This window comes from Pseudophryne corroboree, chromosome 1 (genome assembly GCF_028390025.1).
Source record: "Pseudophryne corroboree isolate aPseCor3 chromosome 1, aPseCor3.hap2, whole genome shotgun sequence".
NCBI lineage: Eukaryota > Metazoa > Chordata > Amphibia > Anura > Myobatrachidae > Pseudophryne > Pseudophryne corroboree.
In genome coordinates this window covers 939,069,077-939,092,647 of record NC_086444.1, presented here as the reverse complement: position 1 = coordinate 939,092,647, position 23,571 = coordinate 939,069,077, and the positions used below count along the sequence as shown (strand labels likewise).

Sequence of the window (23,571 nt, the reverse complement as noted above, 5' to 3'; positions counted from 1 at the left end):
ACTGTTCAACAGTCCTTTGCAAGGAAGATGAAATATCACAGCAGTCATCCTGCTGCAAAGCGGATAACTGAGGCCTTGACAACTATGTTGGTGTTAGACGTGCGTCCGGTGTCCGCCGTTAGTTCACAGGGAACTAGACAATTTATTGAGGCAGTGTGCCCCCGTTACCAAATACCATCTAGGTTCCACTTCTCTAGGCAGGCGATACCGAGAATGTACACGGACGTCAGAAAAAGACTCACCAGTGTCCTAAAAAATGCAGTTGTACCCAATGTCCACTTAACCACGGACATGTGGACAAGTGGAGCAGGGCAGGGTCAGGACTATATGACTGTGACAGCCCACTGGGTAGATGTATGGACTCCCGCCGCAAGAACAGCAGCGGCGGCACCAGTAGCAGCATCTCGCAAACGCCAACTCTTTCCTAGGCAGGCTACGCTTTGTATCACCGCTTTCCAGAATACGCACACAGCTGAAAACCTCTTACGGCAACTGAGGAAGATCATCGCGGAATGGCTTACCCCAATTGGACTCTCCTGTGGATTTGTGGCATCGGACAACGCCAGCAATATTGTGTGTGCATTAAATATGGGCAAATTCCAGCACGTCCCATGTTTTGCACATACCTTGAATTTGGTGGTGCAGAATTTTTTAAAAAACGACAGGGGCGTGCAAGAGATGCTGTCGGTGGCCAGAAGAATTGCGGGACACTTTCGGCGTACAGGCACCACGTACAGAAGACTGGAGCACCACCAAAAACTACTGAACCTGCCCTGCCATCATCTGAAGCAAGAAGTGGTAACGAGGTGGAATTCAACCCTCTATATGCTTCAGAGGTTGGAGGAGCAGCAAAAGGCCATTCAAGCCTATACAATTGAGCACGATATAGTAGGTGGAATGCACCTGTCTCAAGCGCAGTGGAGAATGATTTCAACGTTGTGCAAGGTTCTGATGCCCTTTGAACTTGCCACACGTGAAGTCAGTTCAGACACTGCCAGCCTGAGTCAGGTCATTCCCCTCATCAGGCTTTTGCAGAAGAAGCTGGAGACATTGAAGGAGGAGCTAACACGGAGCGATTCCGCTAGGCATGTGGGACTTGTGGATGGAGCCCTTAATTCGCTTAACAAGGATTCACGGGTGGTCAATCTGTTGAAATCAGAGCACTACATTTTGGCCACCGTGCTCGATCCTAGATTTAAAGCCTACCTTGGATCTCTCTTTCCGGCAGACACAAGTCTGCTGGGGTTGAAAGACCTGCTGGTGACAAAATTGTCAAGTCAAGCGGAACGCGACCTGTCAACATCTCCTCCTTCACATTCTCCCGCAACTGGGGGTGCGAGGAAAAGGCTCAGAATTCCGAGCCCACCCGCTGGCGGTGATGCAGGGCAGTCTGGAGCGACTGCTGATGCTGACATCTGGTCCGGACTGAAGGACCTGACAACGATTACGGACATGTCGTCTACTGTCACTGCATATGATTCTCTCAACATTGATAGAATGGTGGAGGATTATATGAGTGACCGCATCCAAGTAGGCACGTCACACAGTCCGTACTTATACTGGCAGGAAAAAGAGGCAATTTGGAGGCCCTTGCACAAACTGGCTTTATTCTACCTAAGTTGCCCTCCCACAAGTGTGTACTCCGAAAGAGTGTTTAGTGCCGCCGCTCACCTTGTCAGCAATCGGCGTACGAGGTTACATCCAGAAAATGTGGAGAAGATGATGTTCATTAAAATGAATTATAATCAATTCCTCCGCGGAGACATTGACCAGCAGCAATTGCCTCCACAAAGTACACAGGGAGCTGAGATGGTGGATTCCAGTGGGGACGAATTGATAATCTGTGAGGAGGGGGATGTACACGGTGATATATCGGAGGGTGATGATGAGGTGGACATCTTGCCTCTGTAGAGCCAGTTTGTGCAAGGAGAGATTAATTGCTTCTTTTTTGGGGGGGGTCCAAACCAACCCGTCATATCAGTCACAGTCGTGTGGCAGACCCTGTCACTGAAATGATGGGTTGGTTAAAGTGTGCATGTCCTGTTTTGTTTATACAACATAAGGGTGGGTGGGAGGGCCCAAGGACAATTCCATCTTGCACCTCTTTTTTCTTTTCTTTTTCTTTGCATCATGTGCTGATTGGGGAGGGTTTTTTGGAAGGGACATCCTGCGTGACACTGCAGTGCCACTCCTAAATGGGCCCGGTGTTTGTGTCGGCCACTAGGGTCGCTAATCTTACTCACACAGTCAGCTACCTCATTGCGCCTCTTTTTTTCTTTGCGTCATGTGCTGTTTGGGGAGGGTTTTTTGGAAGGGACATCCTGCGTGACACTGCAGTGCCACTCCTAGATGGGCCCGGTGTTTGTGTCGGCCACTAGGGTCGCTAATCTTACTCACACAGCTACCTCATTGCGCCTCTTTTTTTCTTTGCGTCATGTGCTGTTTGGGGAGGGTTTTTTGGAAGGGACATCCTGCGTGACACTGCAGTGCCACTCCTAGATGGGCCCGGTGTTTGTGTCGGCCACTAGGGTCGCTAATCTTACTCACACAGCTACCTCATTGCGCCTCTTTTTTTCTTTGCGTCATGTGCTGTTTGGGGAGGGTTTTTTGGAAGGGACATCCTGCGTGACACTGCAGTGCCACTCCTAGATGGGCCCGGTGTTTGTGTCGGCCACTAGGGTCGCTAATCTTACTCACACAGCTACCTCATTGCGCCTCTTTTTTTCTTTGCGTCATGTGCTGTTTGGGGAGGGTTTTTTGGAAGGGACATCCTGCGTGACACTGCAGTGCCACTCCTAGATGGGCCCGGTGTTTGTGTCGGCCACTAGGGTCGCTAATCTTACTCACACAGCTACCTCATTGCGCCTCTTTTTTTCTTTGCGTCATGTGCTGTTTGGGGAGGGTTTTTTGGAAGGGCCATCCTGCGTGACACTGCAGTGCCACTCCTAGATGGGCCCGGTGTTTGTGTCGGCCACTAGGGTCGCTAATCTTACTCACACAGCTACCTCATTGCGCCTCTTTTTTTCTTTGCGTCATGTGCTGTTTGGGGAGGGTTTTTTGGAAGGGACATCCTGCGTGACACTGCAGTGCCACTCCTAGATGGGCCCGGTGTTTGTGTCGGCCACTAGAGTCGCTTATCTTACTCACACAGCGACCTCGGTGCAAATTTTAGGACTAAAAATAATATTGTGAGGTGTGAGGTATTCAGAATAGACTGAAAATGAGTGTAAATTATGGTTTTTGAGGTTAATAATACTTTGGGATCAAAATGACCCCCAAATTCTATGATTTAAGCTGTTTTTTAGTGTTTTTTGAAAAAAACACCCGAATCCAAAACACACCCGAATCCGACAAAAAAAATTCGGTGAGGTTTTGCCAAAACGCGTTCGAACCCAAAACACGGCCGCGGAACCGAACCCAAAACCAAAACACAAAACCCGAAAAATTTCAGGCGCTCATCTCTAGTCAAAATGAGGCTCAGTAGTGCGCGTGGCCTCCACGTGCTGGAGTGTGTCAGCAGTTCCTGCAAGACGAAGGCACTGATGACGAAGGCACTGATGCTATGGACTGGCCCGCCCGTTCCCCAGACCTGAATCCAATTGAGCACATCTGGGACATCATGTCTCGCTCCATCCACCAAAGCCACGTTGCACCACAGACTGTCCAGGAGTTGGTGGATGCTCTAGTCCAGGTCTGGGAGGAGATACCTCAGGAGACCATCCGCCACCTCATCAGGAGCATGCCCAGGCGTTGTAGGGAGGTCATACAGGCACGTGGAGGCCACACACACTACTGAGCCTCATTTTGACTTGTTTTAAGGACATTACATCAAAGTTGGATCAGCCTGTAGTGTGTTTTTCCACTTTAATATTGAGGGTGACTCCAAATCCAGACCTCCATGGGTTAATAAATTTGATTTCCATTGATAATTTTTGTGTGATTTTGTTGTCAGTACATTCAACTATGTAAAGAACAAAGTATTTAATAAGAATATTTCATTCATTCAGATCTAGGATGTGTTATTTTAGTGTTCCCTTTATTTTTTTGAGCAGTGTATTTCAAAACATAGCTAATTTGATCATTTGATAATATCCTATATGCAGGGGAGGATTAGGAACAAGGCATTACAGGTGGTCGTCTAGGGCTTTGTGGAGCCTAGAGAGCCTCCCTATTGCCATTAGCCCCACTAGCCTTGACTACCTTTGATTTGGGCCACTAACAGTGTTACTCACAGAATGAGTACCCCAGCAGTTGATCGGAACAGCAGCAAGCTCTTGCCATAAAGGGAGCAGCACCATCTGTGCTGCACTGCAGGTGGCTGGGAGCAGCCACCAATGTGCTGCCATTAGTAAGCAACAAGTCCCCACCCCCTTCCTGGAGTCTCTACCACCTCCCAGAGTCTCTCCTGTTCTACCCTGTCCAGACATCTTCTCCCCTGCTGCCGGTGTGTACGGAAAGCATAACACCCAGAGTCTCCCCTGTATATACATACAGGCAGTGGCGTAACTAGACATTTTGCTCCCCCAAGCCCAAAAAAGTTTCTGGCGCCCCCCTCCCTTCTCACCCCATTGCCATGTAAATAGTAACTAATTTGCCTGTGACATAGGCACGCTACAAAAAAGGGCGTGGACTTACTGCAAGGGGCATGGACTCACTGCAAGGGGTGTGGCATTGCAGGAAAAGACTACCCTATACCCCAGTTTTGCAACCTGCATGCCCAGACATTGGCCACCACAGGAAAAAAAATCCTTATTCATATCCTTGCATTATTTGTAATTTTTCCTCCTAATAGCAATGCCCCTTACACATTATGCCACACACTGCAATGCCCATTACACGTTATAACACATACTGTAACATAACTCCCAACTTTTAAAATGTATGAAGGATGACATCTGCGCGCACGAAGCGCTTGCACACACCCCTTTTACGGTCACTAAGGGGGCATGCCCAGTGCTTTATGAGCTGCTGGCATGCCCTCTCTCCCTCGGACTCAAGTGAATAGACTCTGTGCGCATGCGCACGGCGTCTATTCACCGCTGCTCTACTAAGCAGAGGCACGCTAAGCAGAGCAGCAGTAACAGGAGTCTCCCATCTGCCTCCCCCCCCCCCACTGCGGGACACTGCGGCTCCCGGGTGGGACAGTCCCAAAAAAACAGGACTGTCCCATGAAAATTGGGACAGTTGGGAGGTATGCTGTAATGCCCTTTACACATTATACCACACACTGCAATGCCCATTACGTAACATGCCACACATCATAATGCCTGTGGCACATTATGCCACACACTGTTATGGCCATTACACATTATGCCACATACCACAATGCCCATCACACGTTATACCACACACTGTAATGCCATTTACACATTATGCCACACACTATAATTAATGCCCATTACACAATATGCCACACACCGTAATGCCCGACACATTATGCCACACACTGTAATGCCTGTGACACATTATGCCACACACTATAATGACCATTACACACTATGCCACACACCGCAATGCCCCTTACACATTATGCCACATACCACAATGACCGTAATACATTATGCCCCACAGTAAGGCTTCTAATTACTTTTAAATGATCTGCTTGTTGCCAGGGTTTCATGCTGTGGGTGTAATGCTCATTGGCAGGGGTTTCATGATCTGGGTATAATGATCGTTACCAGGGGTGAATGCTCGTGGCCAGGGGTTTTAATGCTCTGGGTGTCATGCTTGTTGCCAGGGGTGTAATGCTCGTTGCCAGGGGTGAATGCTTGTTGCCAGGGGTTTCATGCTCTGGGGGTGTTATGCTTGTGGCCAAGGGTGTAATGTGTTGATGCTGTGTAGTTGCTGAGCGCTCCCAGCACTTCCGGGTAATGCAGTAGTGCTATGCAGGGACAGGAGAGTCAGAAGCTAGAGGTCAAGTATGACTTCTAGCATCTGTCTCCTCCAAAGCAGTGGACACTTTAGGAGGGGCATTAACAGGGGCTGGCTGGCAACTTTTAGCCTGGGGGGCAAATGCATGCAAGTGGCCGCAGCTTTTCTATCGATGCTCAGCAACAGAAACACGGGCATATACTAAGTGTACGCAAGTACAGGAGATGCAGAGACATTCCATTTCAAGCACATCAAGCACAGCTGCACTTACAGCTGAAGGGACATAACCATAGCTCCCAATCATCACGATTTTAGCAGAACAGTCCCTCTTAGCTGTGCAGAGCAGCGGTGTCAGTGAATTTGAAAGGATGCTGTACAATCCCAGTTTTGCGTTCTTATTTTACTTTAAATTTAACTTTTTATTTAAGAACTTTAATTCCCAATTTTACTGTGCTGGGTGAGAGAGAGCACTGTCACGTGGAAGGACCTGATTGTATAAAAGTGCCATGTGTTTGTGTGGTATTTAAGGGTGGAAAAAATGAAAAAATAAAATAAAAAGATTGCAGTGATACTGCTCCAAAATGGAGGAATATGCCATATCCAGTGAATGTCTATTGTGTTTCTTTGATTATAGTTGCACATGCTAGTTACACGTATATAATTAATAAATGCACACCCCATCACTTGTAAATATTTAATAATTCTGCACTGAACCCTTCCTGTGGGATAGTATCCGGATCCCGACGCTTTGGATGCCGGGTGGTCAGAAGACCGACAATGGCATCCCGACGTGTAGAATCCAGACACCTGCTAAGTAAGTATAATAACTCTACCCCCCTAACCCTCTTCCCCAGCATCCTAAACCTAACCTTCCCTGTAGTACCTATACCTAACCATTCCTCCTCGCAGCCTTACCCTCCCTCCCTGCAGCCTAACCCTAACCTTCCTCCCCCCCCTGCAGCCTAACCCTAACCTCCCCCCAACCACAGCCTAACCCTAATCCCCTTCTGCAGCATAACACTAACACCCCCACCCCCACCATAGGCATTACTAGGGGGTCACCGCCAGATGGGCGTGTCTAGCACTGGCCAGGGACATGTGTAGCACTATTTAAAATTCTCTCAGTAAAATCACATGGCTTAATCTAATTTATCACTAGTTCCTAATAATAAAGTAGATGCACTCCAGAGAAATAAAATGAATCATAATGGTGCAACCACCAGCAGGTACTGACTGTCCACTGTGGCATAACCCTGAGTCCTAGCTGCCGCTGCACCCTATCGCTGCTTACTCTTCCCCAACCTATCCCTGACCGAGTGTAGAACTAGAGAATGGTGGGCCTAGGTGCATATGCATTCCCCTCCCCCACACACACTCCCACCTCTTACAACCCCCAGCACATACACCGTGATTTTGAGTGGGCCACTCTGAAAAGTGCGGGAGATTCAGGGGGGCGAACATTTAAGTTTTAATATAACAGAAGTAAAGTTTAAAATATACACATGTGCCATCAGAGCCACATCTGTCTCTTTCTATGCCATCAGACCCCTCCTCTGCAGGACACCAGTATTTGTCACACATGTCCCCATGCTCACCAGCTACTGACAGTAGTGCCCCTTATTCCCATTATGCCATACAGTATGAGTCAAAATTCATAATATGCCACACAGTATGAGCCAAGTTCATATAACACCACACAGTATGCCCCCAGCAGTGCCAGATACACATAATACCCCCAGCAGTGCCAGATACACAATGCCCCCAGAGTGGTGCCAGTTACACAATGCCCCCAGTGTAGTGGCAGACACACAATGCATCCAATATTGCTCACCCCATGTCTGTTGCAGGGCTGCATGCCTGCTGCTTCTGCCACCACAGCCCATGTCAGAGTGAACAAGAGCTCAGGGCGCTTCTCTCCTGCTCCTCACTGTATCTCAACTCCCGTTTCAGGAGCCACCACAACCAGCCCTCGAGCACTTATTGCCTGACGGACAGCACCATTGGTGGGGCACAGGAATAGTTGCGGCAGCATGCATGATGGAAGGGGGGTGTCGGACATTAGGGGATGCCTGTATGTACCAGGCATCCCCCATGTGCACGCCTATGCCCCCTGTGCAGTCTAACCCTAACCTCCCCCCGCAGCCTTACCCTAATCATACAATCATACATACAATCAGGATGCTGCCAGTTTGGATTCCGGCACCGGCATTGTGATCGATGGGATCCCGCCATCGGTATTCTGATTGCGAGCCTCCTGCAAAATTGGTTTTGTGCCCCATACCCTTTCCCATATATATATATATATATATAGCTGCACAAACACATAATGTACATATACTGTATTACAAGTTTGTGTATGTCAATCACCCCTCTCACTCCCCCTCCCCTTTTACTGTATATACTGGACATTATGCCTTACATCACCAAACTCTCCCCTACTCCCCCGCCCACCTTATATCTTTTATGATATGTGCCATACACTATTCTTTGTGTGCATATTGTGGTTGGGAGCTGTTTATCCAAGTGAGGATCCATGGAAAGCAGCGGTGCTTCTCCCCACACGCTGCATTCTCTACCTGAAGGGGCAGGAGGCGGAGCTGGTCAGGCAGCTGATAGGGAACCGAAGAAAGCCAAGGCCCGGTAGCATTTTATGCTCTGGCGGCTGGGTGCAGCGACTTCCTCTCCCTGAGTGGTGCCACGGAGCCCGATCGATCACCAGAGCTGCAGGCAGATTAAGGGAGGAGGAGCTTGGGGGAGCACTATGTCCGGGGAGGAGGGGGCTAGGCTAGCTTGGCAACAACGTCGGACAGAGCAGTGGGCTGATAGGCAGACGAGTGGGCAGCACTGCGGCACAAATAGTTATAAAGTAAACTGACACGCCGGTGGGGGGAAATGTCACCCTGACCCGGCTCAGCCTGCCACCGGTCATCAACAGATTAACATGCGGACGACTAGTCCGCATGGGAATCTGCTGCGCCCCCCCAAGCCTCGCACCTCCAAGGCCCCGCAGTGGCTGTGGGGGTTGTAGTTACGCCAGTGCATACAGGGAAAAGAACCCAATGCAGTAGCTTGCCAAGGGACCTCCTTGGGATCTCAATCTGGAACTGCCTACATGGAAGATAGGCAGAGTCAATGGAGTTGTTTTTAATTGAAATTATAAGAAATTGAGCTACAAAGAAATGTTTAGAATTTTTTTTTTTTTCACACAGTACAGTACATTGTGGATCTTGCTTTGGCATTAGTCCACCATTCCAAAATAGTCAAAAGTATGAATCTTAGTGCATATGCGTTCTGTTGAGTTCTTCTCTGGATACCAGCTTTAAATATGGGTTGAGTATGATAAACTTAAGCTGTCGACAGCATAATGTTGATAAGATAATTCTTTACCATCATGTTAGAAGTTATAATGTTGACAAGGTTAAAATGCTGTAAATAACAGTAGTGCTGCATTAGCATTCTCCCAGCTACTTTACACTGTTGACAGGATGCCTTTCAAAAGCATAAATGTTGACTATTTAAGTGCCTTCTTCACGATTCTAGTAGACCAGGCAGTACTCAACCCTACTTTACCCTCTGTCTATGTCTCTACCAGCTGTTGCCCACCAAGACTTACACTATGCTCCTGCATGTGCTCCAAATCTAGGCTGTGGCGTTTGCCTTGCAATAAGTGCAGATCCATCCTCCAGTTTATGTGCATTCTTGGATCCAGCTACTCCCATTGAATACTCTGCCTTCCAGATACTCTACCTCTGCAGCTGTTAGACACCTAGGTTTTTGCCTCATACCCTCGTCAACCTACATAATGCTCCAGATCTCATCCAATTTAAGCTGCAATTCAAGCCTAGTTACAGCCACCAAGTCATCGACATACACTACAGTTCTTCCAGGAAACAACTTCAACATCCCAAGCTAGCTGATGATATCTTGCCTTGCCACCTGAATTCCTGCCTGCTGACCTCCAGCCATATTTATCTACAGTCCACTTTTGCCTCACAACTGCTGTCTTCCTCTAACTGACTCCTTCCCAGACCTGGGCCCAGTATCCCCATACCCCTCCACCTGGAATGTGATCATTGCTCCATACGCCTCTCTACTGCAACAGTCCCCTGTGTTGTCTGGTTTCTGCTTCATTTCCTTGATATCTGGACCAGCTGAACATCTGCCAAAAACTCCCTTTTCTCAATCTCCATGGACTCTGTTTTACCTTGTGCTGTATTCTCCTACAGCTACTTTCATTTATTCCCAAACTATTATTGATATATTTCCCTATTATGTATGTTTTACCACTGCCTATTATAGTATTCTAGATCGTTCTGTCAGATTTTTCCTATCATTATTTTACCAATACGTACCCCTCTTACTATATTTTGCTTGTATGCCATTGTTTGCTACCATTTTCCCCTTTGTTTGCTACCATTTGTCCCATTTGTTTGATAACTTGCCCTCTTTGTGTGCTACCATTGTACTCATTGCATTTACACCATAGTTTGTCATATTGTTTTGGCTATCTTGTTACCCTTGATATAACATTGCACTTTACCCACCATACCACTTTACCCCATTTACCTGTCTACCTCACACCTGCTGTCACGGTCCGGGGTGTTGTTGGTCGGGAAGCCCAGGACTTACCGGTCCAGGCGTTGTGGCGGGGCCCCTCTGGGAGTGGCAAGGGCTGCTGGAGGCAAGTGAGGTGTGCGGGCAGGCTGGTGGGAGGGCACGACAGATGGATCCAGGCTCAAGATGGTTGCATGGAAGCCGGCATCTTGGATGCAGTCACATGACCTTAGGTGCCAATCAGGCTGAAGGAAGTTCTATGCTGTGTTTTGCCAATCAGCACCATCCTGCAGGTATTTAACCAGCGTTTCCCTTCTGTAAGGTTGTCTATGCAATGTCTCAGGCCACACAGGAGCAGTGTGGCTAATCTGTGCTTTGCAGCCTTGTTTCCTAAGCATCCTGAGTGCTTTTAGCATCTGACCTCCAGTACAGTGCAACTGCAGCATTAGTCCTCACAGTCTGGCAAGCTACAGAGAGCTAACCGCAGCACCCTTGGCACTTTGCTTCTGCTACCGCAGTCACCAAGCCTTTCAGGGGCTAGTTCCTCACAATCCGGATCACATTAGTGGTCTCCCAGGGGTACGACACACTCCAAGTTATATTCTGGACTTTACCTGCTATGCATGTTCATTTCTATTTAATGCTTTACTTATTAAACTTATTAAAAAGAGCTTCATACGGCCAGCCCGGATATTATTTAAAGAGACAGTCAATTCAGCTCCTTGAGCACCCAATCCGGGTTCATTATTCACCCCGGACTTGACACCTGCCTTCTACCTTTCATGGTAATAATTCCCCTCTTTTTCTGCTCCCACACTGCAGTTGTCCTTCATTTTTTTACCCCCCCCCCCCCTCTTCCCTTATCCACAACATGTCCCCCCAGATATACCAATTAGACATAATAATTTTTCTTGCCCCTGGTCTCCCTCCTTTACTCTATGTATTCCTTCCTCTTTCTCCCCTCCTGCTCCTGCCATATGATACTCACCCCTCTAATTCCTCCCTCTCCATTTCCAATCATATCTTTCACTCACCCCTGGACCTGCACTCACCACAGCACCCACATGTCTCTACCCTGCACCTCTGCCCACCTCCTCCAACTTCTCACAGCATTCTCTCCTTAACCTACTCTGACAAATAATCCTCCTTGAACATCTGGGAGTATCCACAGCACTAACACCTGTGGGGTGTAAACCTAGGAGGTTTATATTCTAATTTAGATAGCGCTATACCACAATATTATTTTGTATGTCCAAGTTTTAAAAGTGAGGGTTACAGTACCTTCTTAGTGGTTTTTAGCTGCACCATTTTTTTGATGTGCAGAGTTTGTTCCTTGTGTTTTCCATTTTTTTCTCAAGCTCCCACCCCTTCCTAACACTTTCCTCATCTCTATGTTCCAAATTTAGTTCACTGCTATACTCTATCAACCATGATAATTTCATCCACTTCTCTTCCTCTCATTTTTCTCCCTCTTTCCTGTGACCCCTGGAATGTCATATCTATCTATCTTCATTTCCAGCTCAGTGAACCTCTTAGCCATCATTGAACCTTTGACCGCTCCATCTGTCACTGCTCAGACTGTCCTCTTCTCTGGTGGCATCTCATTCTCTCACACTCCTTATGCTGGGAGTTGACAAGGTGGTGGTGTGGGGGGCTTCTTCCCCATGCTTTCCATTTAAATTCTTACCTCAATAACCCTCAATATCATTCTCTTCATTTGAATTGCACCACCTATCCAGTTAATTTTCACCTCCAAATTCATAGATCACTTTACTGCATGGCTCCCATACTTCCTCTCTTCCTACCTTCCCTCCCTCATCTTGGGTGACTTTAATATTGCTACTGATGCACCACTCATCTCTCCATCTCTGAACTTTTTCCTTCACATCATCTTTTGGTCTCTCTCAATGGACCTGCTCATCCTCCAACTCAAGTAGGCAATCCCCTTGATCTGGTCTGCACGTAACAATGTGAAAACTTTGATTTCATCAATTCCTCTCTCTGACCATTATCTTCTTTCCATTAACCTGTCCTCTTCATCACCGCTTACTCCCAAGTCTACCATCATTAACCATAACCTTTAGGCTTCTGCCCATGATACTTTCTCCTCCTTATTCAAATAATTTAAACATACTGTAGAGAAATCTAATTTGACTTAATATATTTGAAAGTTACTATCATGTCACCCCTTTCTCTTCTCTGTTTCAAACTATACATATTAAGCTATTTTAGTCTTTCCTAATAAGTTTTAATGGTGTAGATCATGCACCATTTTCGTTGCTCTACTTTATACAGTCTCTAATGTATTTTTATCCTTCTGGACTCCAGAGCTGAACCCAGTATTCTAGGTGAGGCCGTATCAACGACCCATACAGTGGCATTATTACGTCTTTCTTTCGGCTACTGATTCCTCTCCCTATGAAACTATACATCTGACTTGCCTTTTCATTGCTATGATACATTGCTTACTTGCCTTTAAGTCTCCTGAAATAGTGACTCCTAGATCTCTTACTTTTGTGTCATCTGCAAAAAGGCATACTTTTCCTTTGATACTATTTGCAATATCACTAACAAAAATATTAAAAGCACTGGTCCAAGTACAGATCCCTGAGGTACACCACTTGTAACATGTCCCTCCTGAGACTGTACTCCATTTAATACAACCCTCTGTTTCCTATTCTGCAACCAAGTTCTTATCCATTCAACCATCCATTCAACTATCCATTCAATTCCATGCATTCAAGTTTATTTAGCAGTTTTGGATAATGTAAATTGCTGTATTTGAGATATTCCACAATTCTTACTTTTATTAATGTGTTTCCATCAGCTTCTTTACTACTGATGTATGGCTCACTGGTGGGTAGTTGATTGCCTCTTCCTTGCTTCCACTTTTGTGCAGTGTGACTACCTGAGTTATTTCCAGTCCTCTGGAATTAATCCTGTAGCTAATGACTGGTTAAATAATTCTGTAATTGGTGTTACCAGCACCCCATTAAGCTCTTTTAGTATCGTTGGATGTATCCCATCTGGCCCCATTGATTTATGCACTGTCAGTTTTGAGAGTTCTATTAGGGTCGTGTCATCTTAATTGTACTTGTATCTAACTCATTTTATGAATGTTCTTACAACTTAATTGTAGCCAATTCCTTCCTCTTTCTGTAGTGTAAACTGAGCAAAACAAATTATTTAAATGATCTGCAATTGCTTTGTCTCCTTTGACCAGTCTCTCACTCTCTGTTTTAAGTCTTATACCTATGTCTGCTTTTCTCCTTTCATTTATACTGTATATCTAAAAAAGGTTTTGCCCCCTTTACCTACTGACTGGGCAATATACTCCTCTTTGTCCTCAATATTTTGAGTCTGCTTACTATTTCCTAAATGCCATCCTTTTTTCTTTCACACTAGTTGATACCTCTTTTGTAAACCACACTGGCTTCCTTTTCCTTTTGCTTTTTTACTAACCTTTTCGATACAAAGGTCCGTTGCTTTTAGTATTGCACTTTTCAATTTTTCCACCTCTCTCCCACTCCTTCCAAGTTGCTCCAATCTGCCAATGAATCACTTACACATCTCCCCATCTAATAAAATCAGCCTTCCTAAAATGGAACACCATTTTTCTTCTTCATGAGATGAGTTGGACCCTGTCTTTATAGTAAACTATAACACTTGATAGTCACTGGATCCTACGTTTTCTCCGAAATTTATATCTGATTTTCTGTTGCCATTTGTATTATGTATAATATTGCAGCTTTGTTTGTAAGCTCCTTCATCAATTGCTTGAGTGATGCTCTCTGCAAGGAATTTATAAAGTCCCCACCATGGCTCTAACTGTGTGGAGTTTGTATATTTTCCCCGTACTTGCGTGGGTTTCCTCCGTGTACTCCGGTTTCCTCCCAGATCCAAAAATATACTGGTAGGTAAATTGACTCCCAACAAAATTAACCCTAGTATGAATGTGTGTGTGTGTACATGTGATACGGAATAGATTGTAAGCTCCACTGGGGCAGGGACTGATGTGAATGGCCAAATATTCTCTGTAAAGCACTGCGGGATATGTGTGCGCTATATAAATATTAAATGGTAATAATAATAAGTCCCCACTTCTAGTGGAACTTACAGAAGAGCTTTCCCAGTTTATATCAGTCAGATTTAATCTCTCATGGCTATTACCTCCCCTTTTAAAGCCATTTTAGTGATGTCCTCCAACAGTTTCCTGTCAAGTTTTTCTGCCTGGCCTGGTGGTCTATAGATCACTCAGGGCGTAATTCAGACCTGATCACAGCAGCAAAATTGTTCTCTAATCGGCAAAACCATGGTGGTCATTCCGAGTTGTTCGCTCGCAAGCTGCTTTTAGCAACTTTGAACATGCTAAGCCGCCGCCTACTGGGAGTGAATCTTAGCATAGTAAAATTGCAAACGAAAGATTAGCAGAATTGCAAATAGACACTTCTTAGCAGTTTCTGAGTAGCTCCAGACTTACTCGGCAACTGCGATCAGTTCAGTCAGTTTCGTTCCTGGTTTGACGTCACAAACACACCCAGCGTTCGCCCAGACACTCCCCCGTTTCTTCAGACACTCCCGCATTTTCCCAGAAACGGCAGCGTTTTTTCACACACACACCCATAAAACGTCCAGTTTCCGCCCAGAAACACCCACTTCCTGTCAATCACATTACGATCACCAGAACGAAGAAAAAACCTTGTAATGCCGTGAGTAAAATACCTAACTGCATAGCAAATTTACTTGGCGCAGTCGCAGTGTGAACATTGCGCATGCGCAATTAGCGGAAAATCGTTGCGATGCGAAGAAAATTACCGAGCGAACAACTCGGAATGAGGGCCCATGTGCACTGCAGGTGGGGCAAATATAACATGTGCAGAGAGAGTTAGATTTGGGTGGGGTGTTTTCAAACAAATCAAAAATGCAGTGTAAAAATATAGCAGCCAGTATTTACCCTGCACAGAAACAATATAACCCACCCAAATCTTTTCACAAACATTGCTGCCCTTCCTCCGATCTTTCCCATTCTATCCTTTCTAAATAAAGTGTAACCCGATATAGGGGGTCATTCCGAGTTGATCGCTCGCTAGCTAGTTTTAGAAGCCGTGCAAACGGTATGCCGCCGCCCACTGGGGAGTGTATTTTAGCTTAGCAGAAGTGCGAGCTCTGCAAAAAAAGTTTGTGCAGTTTCTGAGTAGCTCTGAACCTACTCAGTGCTTGCGATCACTCAGCCTATTCGTGTCCGGATTTGTAGTCATACAACCACCCAGCGAACGCCCAGCTACGTCTGCGTTTTTTCAGACACGCCTGCGTTTTTGCAAACACTCCCTGAAAACGGTCAGTTGACACCCAGAAACGCCCCCTTCATGTCAATCTTCTTGCGGCCGTCAGTGTGACTGAAAACTTCGCTAGAACCTGTGCACAACCACAATGGGCTTTGTACCCGTACGACGCGTGTGCGCACTGCGGCCCATACGCATGCGCAGAAATGCTGATTTTTAGCCTGATCGCTGCGCTGCGAACAACGGTAGCTAGCGATCAACTCGGAATTACCCCCATAGCTATGTTCCAGTCATGTTTTCGTTGCACCAAGACTCCATAATAGTCACAATCCAAATCACCCCTTGTCACTATTGCAATTAGTTCAGGAATTTTATCGCCCAAGCTCCTAGCATTTACACACATTGGGGGTCATTCCGAGTTGATCGCTCGCTGCCATTTTTCGCAGTGCAGCGATCAGGTCTCTACTGCGCATGCGTATGCACCGCAATACGCAGGCACGTCGTACGCATCGCCAATTGGCCCTCATTCCGAGTTGATCGCTCGCTAGCTACTTTTAGCAGCCGTGCAAATGCATAGTCGCCGCCCACGGGGGAGTGCACAAACGCCTGTGCAGCCGAGCTGTGCAAAAACATTTTGTGCAGTTTCTGAGTAGGTCTGGACTTACTCAGCCCTTGCGATCACATCAGTCTTTTTGGTCCCGGAATTGGCGTCAGACATCCGCCCAGCAAAAGCTTGGACACACCTGCGATTTTCCAAAAACTCCCAGAAAATGGTCAGTTGCCACCCACAAATGCCCTCTTCCTGTCAATCTCCTTGCGATCGCCCGTGCGAATGGATTCTTCGTTAAATCCATAGCTCAGCAACGATCCGCTGTTTACCCGTACGATGCGCCTGCGCATTGCGGTGCATACGAATGCGCAGTAGAGACCTGATCGCTGCGCTGGGAAAAACAGCAGCGAGCGATCAACTCGGAATGACCCCCATAGTTCTAAGAGTTTTGTTTGTGCATCTCCTATTATTAGCCATGTGCAGACACTTACAGTATGTCAGTAAATAGGACAATGATAATTTATAAGTTGAAAAACCTGGGTTTAGATGTTTTTGATGTGCTGTTCTGAATAATTATTTATTACCAGTTATTTATATAGGCCCTCATTCCGAGTTGATCGGTCGCAAGGCGATTTTAGCAGAGTTACACACGCTAAGCCGCCGCCTACTGGGAGTGAATCTTAGCTTCTTAAAATTGCGACCGATGTATTCGCAATATTGCGATTACTAACTACTTAGCAGTTTCAGAGTAGCTCCAGACTTACTCTGCCTGTGCGATCATTTCAGTGCTTGTCGTTCCTGGTTGACGTCACAAACACACCCAGCGTTCGCCCAGGCACTCCCACCGTTTCTCCGGCCACTCCTGCGTTTTTTCCGGAAACGGTAGCGTTTTCAGCCACACGCCCCTGAAACGCCGTGTTTCCGCCCAGTAACACCCATTTCCTGTCAATCACATTACGATCGCCGGAGCGAAGAAAAAGCCGTGAGTAAAATTACTTTCTACATAGCAAAGTTACTTGGCGCAGTCGCAGTGCGAACATTGCGCATGCGTACTAAGCGGATTTTCACTGCGATGCGATGAAAAATACCGAGCGAACAACTCGGAATGAGGGCCATAGTGCACACGTATTCCATAGCACTTAGCAGAGAGTATTTGGCCATTCACATCAGTCCCTACCCCAGTGGAGCTTACAATCTATATTCCCTGCCACATGTATTGTACACGCGCACACATTCACACTAGGGTTTGTTGTTTTTTTGTTGTAAGTCAGTTTACCTACCTGCATATTTTTGGATTGTGGGAGAAAACTGGAGTACCCAGAGGAAACCGACACAAGCACAAGGAGAATATGCAAACTCCACACAGGTCATGGTGGTAATACAACCTATGACCTCAGTGCTGTGAGGCAGTAATGATAACCATTACACCGTCTGTGATGCCCAATATGAATTCACTTTGTGATTCCCACAACAGCTGCCCCTGAAGCTGAGTTATAGTATGTTTGATTAAGACACAGAGGAAATACTACCAAGGTAGTTAGTCTGGCGCTGCAATGGGTGTTTTTTCCTTAAAAGCAGCTGATAAAAGGGGTAGATAATCCCAGAGAACAATGAATATAAATAGAAAACAGCGCTTTAAGCTGGATATGGTAAAAAAAAATCCACGTCATTTATTTACAACACCTCCTCCCGCTCAGTGACATGCAGCTGCAGCACGCTGTTCTTACTTCTTGCTCTCTAGGCTCCGCACCCGTTCATTGAGCTGCTGCAGCACCTCTTTCTTCTGCAGGCAGGAGATGTGGTTCGTGCTGATCGGGGTGCTCATGCTGCTGTGTCTACTTGACTGCCGGGTGAAGGGGGGGCTGGGGCTCAAGGTGACAGCGTGCGTAAGGCAGCGGGTGCTAAATGGTGGCTCCAGCGACTGCGGCAAGTAAGGGAGACCCGGGAGCAGCAATAACAGGCATCAGGAGAGTGGGAGGTCTGGCTTTCGGGCGGTACGGTGTACCAGCTGCCAATCTCTTAGCGGTACACTGTACCGCCATACTTTCACCACTGCTGCTCATGTGTGAAACACCGGGAAAAGACGGTCTGAAGAAGTTCTGAAAACTTGACCACCTCTTTATTACATTTTTGTTAATTCAAATGGCCTTGGAGTGTATTCTTTGTAGCTATGCATCAGTGTGACTACTGCCAACGGCTATTGCATTGCACTACAGTCACAATATTATAATTTTAAAACCAGATGCATTCTCTCCTTAATAAATACCTTCTATACCTTTGGTAACTTCTAGGAAGATGCCATTTACCAATTCAAATTTGAATGTAAAGTAGTCCCCAGCATACCATTCTCACACCATTCCATATTATCATCAGTAGTTAGAGTAATCTTTTCTTCTTCCAGCACAGATAGATACAGGATACATGTCCTTATACTCTCCTTTAAATTGATCCATTTTGCTAATGCTTAGAGACTCTTAGAAGATAGTCTTTTATATTTTATTCAGGCTCAGAAAAAAGCCATTATCTTACCTAATTTTTATTAAAATTGGATTCATTAACTGTGATTGAATCCTTCAATGATCAGTATTGTGAAATTTCTAGACCTGAGTATTAGAACAGAAATCCTGTGATATTCATGTAGTACAAAACGTAAGAAAAGTAATATAGGCAAAATTATATATGACATTTTTGACTATTTTTATATCATACAAGATGATGTAAAGATGTACATACTATTTTACAGTATTTGTTTAATGCAATGCATCACTATAAAACCAATGGCAAATCCATTTATACATCCTCACTTCCTCCAGGGGATACAGAGGAAGCCCACTAACCGTCAAAAGGCTCCACATTACTTTTAATCTCAGTAACAAGTCAAATAATACATTTAATCAAATAAATATACATTTATCTGTAATAACATCAGCAGTCATTTTATAAGTGCTACAAGCTATAACAAACATATCTGACAATTAAGCAGAAGGCGCTAGGGGGCAAAGGTGAAACATTTCAAATATTAACAATGCCAAAAGCACAAATATATGATAAGCTACTGACATGCATCACCAGTTAGCCACCCCCCCTCTCCCCCTTTTTTGGCACACTGGAGGCATGGCCACCTCTCCCACTGGGAGCGGTTTGTCGTGCCCCCAGTCCCTCTCTATGGCGAGTAAATGCTGCTTGCATGCACTCGGAACCTAGTTTATATGCTGCTTGCATGCGCTCACCACCTATCACCCGCTGCTCTGCTCCACTGAGCAGAGCAGCGGGTGATAGGTGGCCTCCCTTAGGGCTAGTGCAAGTTTTGATGGCACAACATATGGTAGCATCCTAAGAACACACCAATTGGTATTACAGCAGGCACGGGTGCTAAAAGAGGGCAGCTCAATCCTTGCATATTCGGCCAGATGGATGTGCACAACAGAAGGAGTTTGTATCAGCATTTGCATAAAGTCGTAGATAGGCGGCTGCCAATAGACACTGCTGCAAGCGCTTTTGCATGTGACTCAGAATCAGCCTCATAGTATTGTAGAAATCAATCCAATTAAATATCCATGCTTAGACCATGCATGTCTACTCTTCAGAACAGCCAGGAAGCTCCTGAAAATAATAAATCAGGTGGTGTTCTTGACTGCCCGGTATAGTAGGCTAGTCTCCCAGAGCCACCGCCCACAAGGCCATGGCCACCCTCTTGCGGAGTGTAGTGGGCGGTACAGTCAGTTGACTTCTGCTGCACTATGCCCAAAGTTCTGCAAGTATGAGTATTTATTTTACCCTTACTTGTGGCAGAAGGAAGCCAAAAAAATCAGTTTGAATTATTTCCTTATTACATACCCATTCCTTAATCATCTGTATATTGGGGGGTCATTCCGAGTTGTTCGCTCGCAAGGCGATTTTAGCAGAGTTACACACGCTAAGCCTCCGCCTACTGGGAGTGAATCTTAGCTTCTTAAAATTGCGAACGATGTATTCGCAATATTGCGATTACAAACTACTTAGCAGTTTCAGAGTAGCTTCAGACTTACTCGGCATCTGCGATCAGTTCAGTGCTTGTCGTTCCTGGTTTGACGTCACAAACACACCCAGCGTTCGCCCAGACACTCCCCCGTTTCTCCAGCCACTCCCGCGTTTTTTCTGGAAACGGTAGCGTTTTTATCCACACGCCCATAAAACGCCGTGTTTCCGCCCAGTAACACCCATTTCCTGTCAATCACATTACGATCGCCGGAGCGAAGAAAAAGCCGTGAGTAAAAAAACTATCTTCATAGCAAAAATACTTGGCGCAGTCGCAGTGCGAACATTGCGCATGCGTACTAAGCAGAAAAACGCTGCGATGCGAAGAAAAATACCGAGCGAACGACTCGGAATGACCCCCATTGTACAACATGCTGTTTGTGACCTGTGGTAATAAACCATAGCTGCATTTCCTTTTGAGACCTTTATATCTTATTCTAACAGCACCTGGTAACCTCTGCTCTATAATCCAATGTACACACTTACTGTACAGCATGAATTGCACCCGTGCATGAGGAAGTGAATGTGACAGAGCTACACATCAGACTAGTAAAAAAAAACAGTACAGGTATTTTATGGAATGGGGCACATGTACTGTATAATGATATGAGCAAGCTGGTATTTAATTGTATACTGTAGTTGTGTTGCTGATACTGTATAATCATAAATGGGTTCTAATTTGTATAAATCATAGATACCTTGCAGTTCCTGCACATCATTATAGCAGACGTGCTTACTAACCACAAGTTTCGGGAGACTGATCTGTTATTGTCCAGTACCCCGCACCCACGGAAGAGTGACCAGATCTCCTGCATTCCACCTGATTCCTAGATGAGAAGATCATCTAGAGAATTGCAGTAACGTATGGAGGCGCGGGGTTAAATGGTGTGAATTCACATCATTTAGAGCCACCCGTACCTGCAAATTGCAGCATTTTGGAGGGTGGAGCCTAGTGATGTGCAGCTGAGCCCCGGCCCACACCGTGGCAGGCAGCATTTTCTCTTTGAGCTTCTCTTGGAGAGATTTTTAATGTAGACAAGTATGCAATTTCCTGCCATGTATGCACGGCTTGGCATGTCATATCCTCCAAGATTTAGCCATGCTTTGTGATTTTTCTTAATTTGCTTCTTTAATATGCAAATTTATACATATTCCACTATGGAAAACTTAAATGTTAAAATTAATCCACTCGCTACTGGTAGACAAAAGCTTATCCATGCTATGCATGGCATGCCAAATTACAGGGGTCATGTCGAAGGGTCTGCATTGTGAAATAAAAAGTATATTACAAGTCACTTGCAGCTTGTGTATGGTCACAGAACTTATATATTACAGCCAAGGGTATAATATTTAGATTAGATTACATATACAGTACAGGTTGAGTATCCCTTATCCAAAATGCTTGGGACCAGAGGTATTTTGGATATCGGATTTTTCCGTATTTTGGAATAATTGCATACCATAATGAGATATCATGGTGTTGGGACCTAAATCTAAGCACAGAATGCATTTATGTTACATATACACCTTATACACACAGCCTGAAGGTCATTTTAGCCAATATTTTTTGTAACTTTGTGCATTAAACAAAGTGTGTGTATATTCACACAATTCATTTATGTTTCATATACACCTTATACACACAGCCTGAAGGTCATTTAATACAATATTTTTAATAACTTTGTGTATTAAACAAAGTTTGTGTACATTGAGCCACCAAAAAACAAAGATTTCACTATTTCACTTTCACTAAAAAAAGTCCGTATTTCGGAATATTCCGTATTTCGGAATATTTGGATATGGGATACTCAACCTGTATTATGTATCCTTCCTACAAATGCTCATAAATAGTTTTCATACAGGGAAAGTTATGTTTTTTGATCAAATACTATGAAGAGCTTCTCGTCAGTTGGTATGCTGCTATACGTTTTCACTAATACCTCTTTTAGACAGCCAGCTTCTTTAACACGGGTTATTGCACATGAGCGTGCATAACCCATGTTGCTGTGCGGTCTGTAAGGGCCCATTTGGAATTATCCAGGTCGAGCGAACCAGTATTCAAACTCGGGAAGCAAGCAGGGTTGAACACGTTTTTGCTGTGTGTACGGGAAGCCGGGTCGATGCGACCAGTTTCCCGTTCACTTGGTGTAGATGGCTGGCTCTTGGAGATCATGTGATCTCTAAGCGCTGCCATCAGCAACCCGGCATAGTGCTGGGTTGGTTGATGTCACTAACCCAGCAATATGCCGGGTTGGTGGACAGCGACGGCAAGGGGCCTGAGGTGGGTCGCACATGGGAAGCACCTGTGTAAGGATCCCAGGTGCGACCGCCTCAGGCAGTGTGAAAGGGGTATAAATCTTATGACTACTACATGTCTTAACATTGTTATATTATTTTGGATCAGAACCATGCCACAGTTGTTTTATATTTATGAAATAAGTTATCATGGGTTGGCTACTCTATCAATCATATAAACTCTTGTTGTTACTTGTTCTGCATGAATCTTTTCTCAATAAATACAATTTAAAAAATTACCATGAAAAGCTGTTACCATGTTGTTATCAGGGGATGCAGTCAATATACCATCTATGGGCATCCCGGCCTTCATGAGACCAACGCCGGAATCCCGACACCTGGTGAAGTCCTCACACCCGGAATCCTGACAATCGCACGGTATACTATTCCCACTTGGTTGCAGAGCCGGCGCAGCCCATTCAGCAGAGCCTGCAAAGCAGGGAGGCGCCGGCTTCAGAGAGGCGCTCTCCCTGCACTGAGACTCTGCTGCTGTGTGCTACTGCTGCTGCCATCTGCCACAGCGTCTATCAGACTCTACAGGCAGTGGTGCCGGCAGCATCTCTCCTCCCTCCCCCTCTCCCTCCTAGTAGTAGCAGAGAACACAGTAAGGGTTTCACTGCGTCCGCACAGGCTGGCCACGGCACTTTCACTTTCAATTCCTGCTGGGAAATGATTTATGACTGAAGCCTTCTCCGTTCCTGCACTCCGGTTTCTGAGCCCTCCCCCTGGCTCCTACATGCTGATGCAGGAGCTTGAATTGTGTTCAGGGCAGCCTGACTCTGCCAAGTGAGTTTAACTCTTTGAAAACTTTTCTACTGTGATGGATTCTCCTGCTGCAAGTGTATGCTTCCAAGTTGTATTGTTTACGAGAGCTATATATTGCATGTGTGTGTGTATGACTATGTATATATGTATGTGTGTGTGTGTGTGTGTGTGATACATATACACACGGGGGGGACATTTATTATATGTATAAGCAGCACAGATACGGCGGGCATGTGC

At 45.6% G+C, this 23,571-nt stretch overlaps 1 long non-coding RNA gene across 1 annotated transcript in view; it reads right to left on the bottom strand.

Annotated features, from left to right (window-relative positions):
* LOC134972046 (uncharacterized) overlaps positions 1-23,137 on the bottom strand; it is a 119,396-nt gene extending 96,259 nt beyond the window's left edge. Inside the window, exon 1 of the long non-coding RNA XR_010190269.1 lies at positions 22,810-23,137. This is a non-coding gene — a long non-coding RNA (uncharacterized LOC134972046). The remainder of the gene's footprint in view (positions 1-22,809) is intronic.
* Between the last annotated feature and the right edge of the window lie 434 nt (positions 23,138-23,571).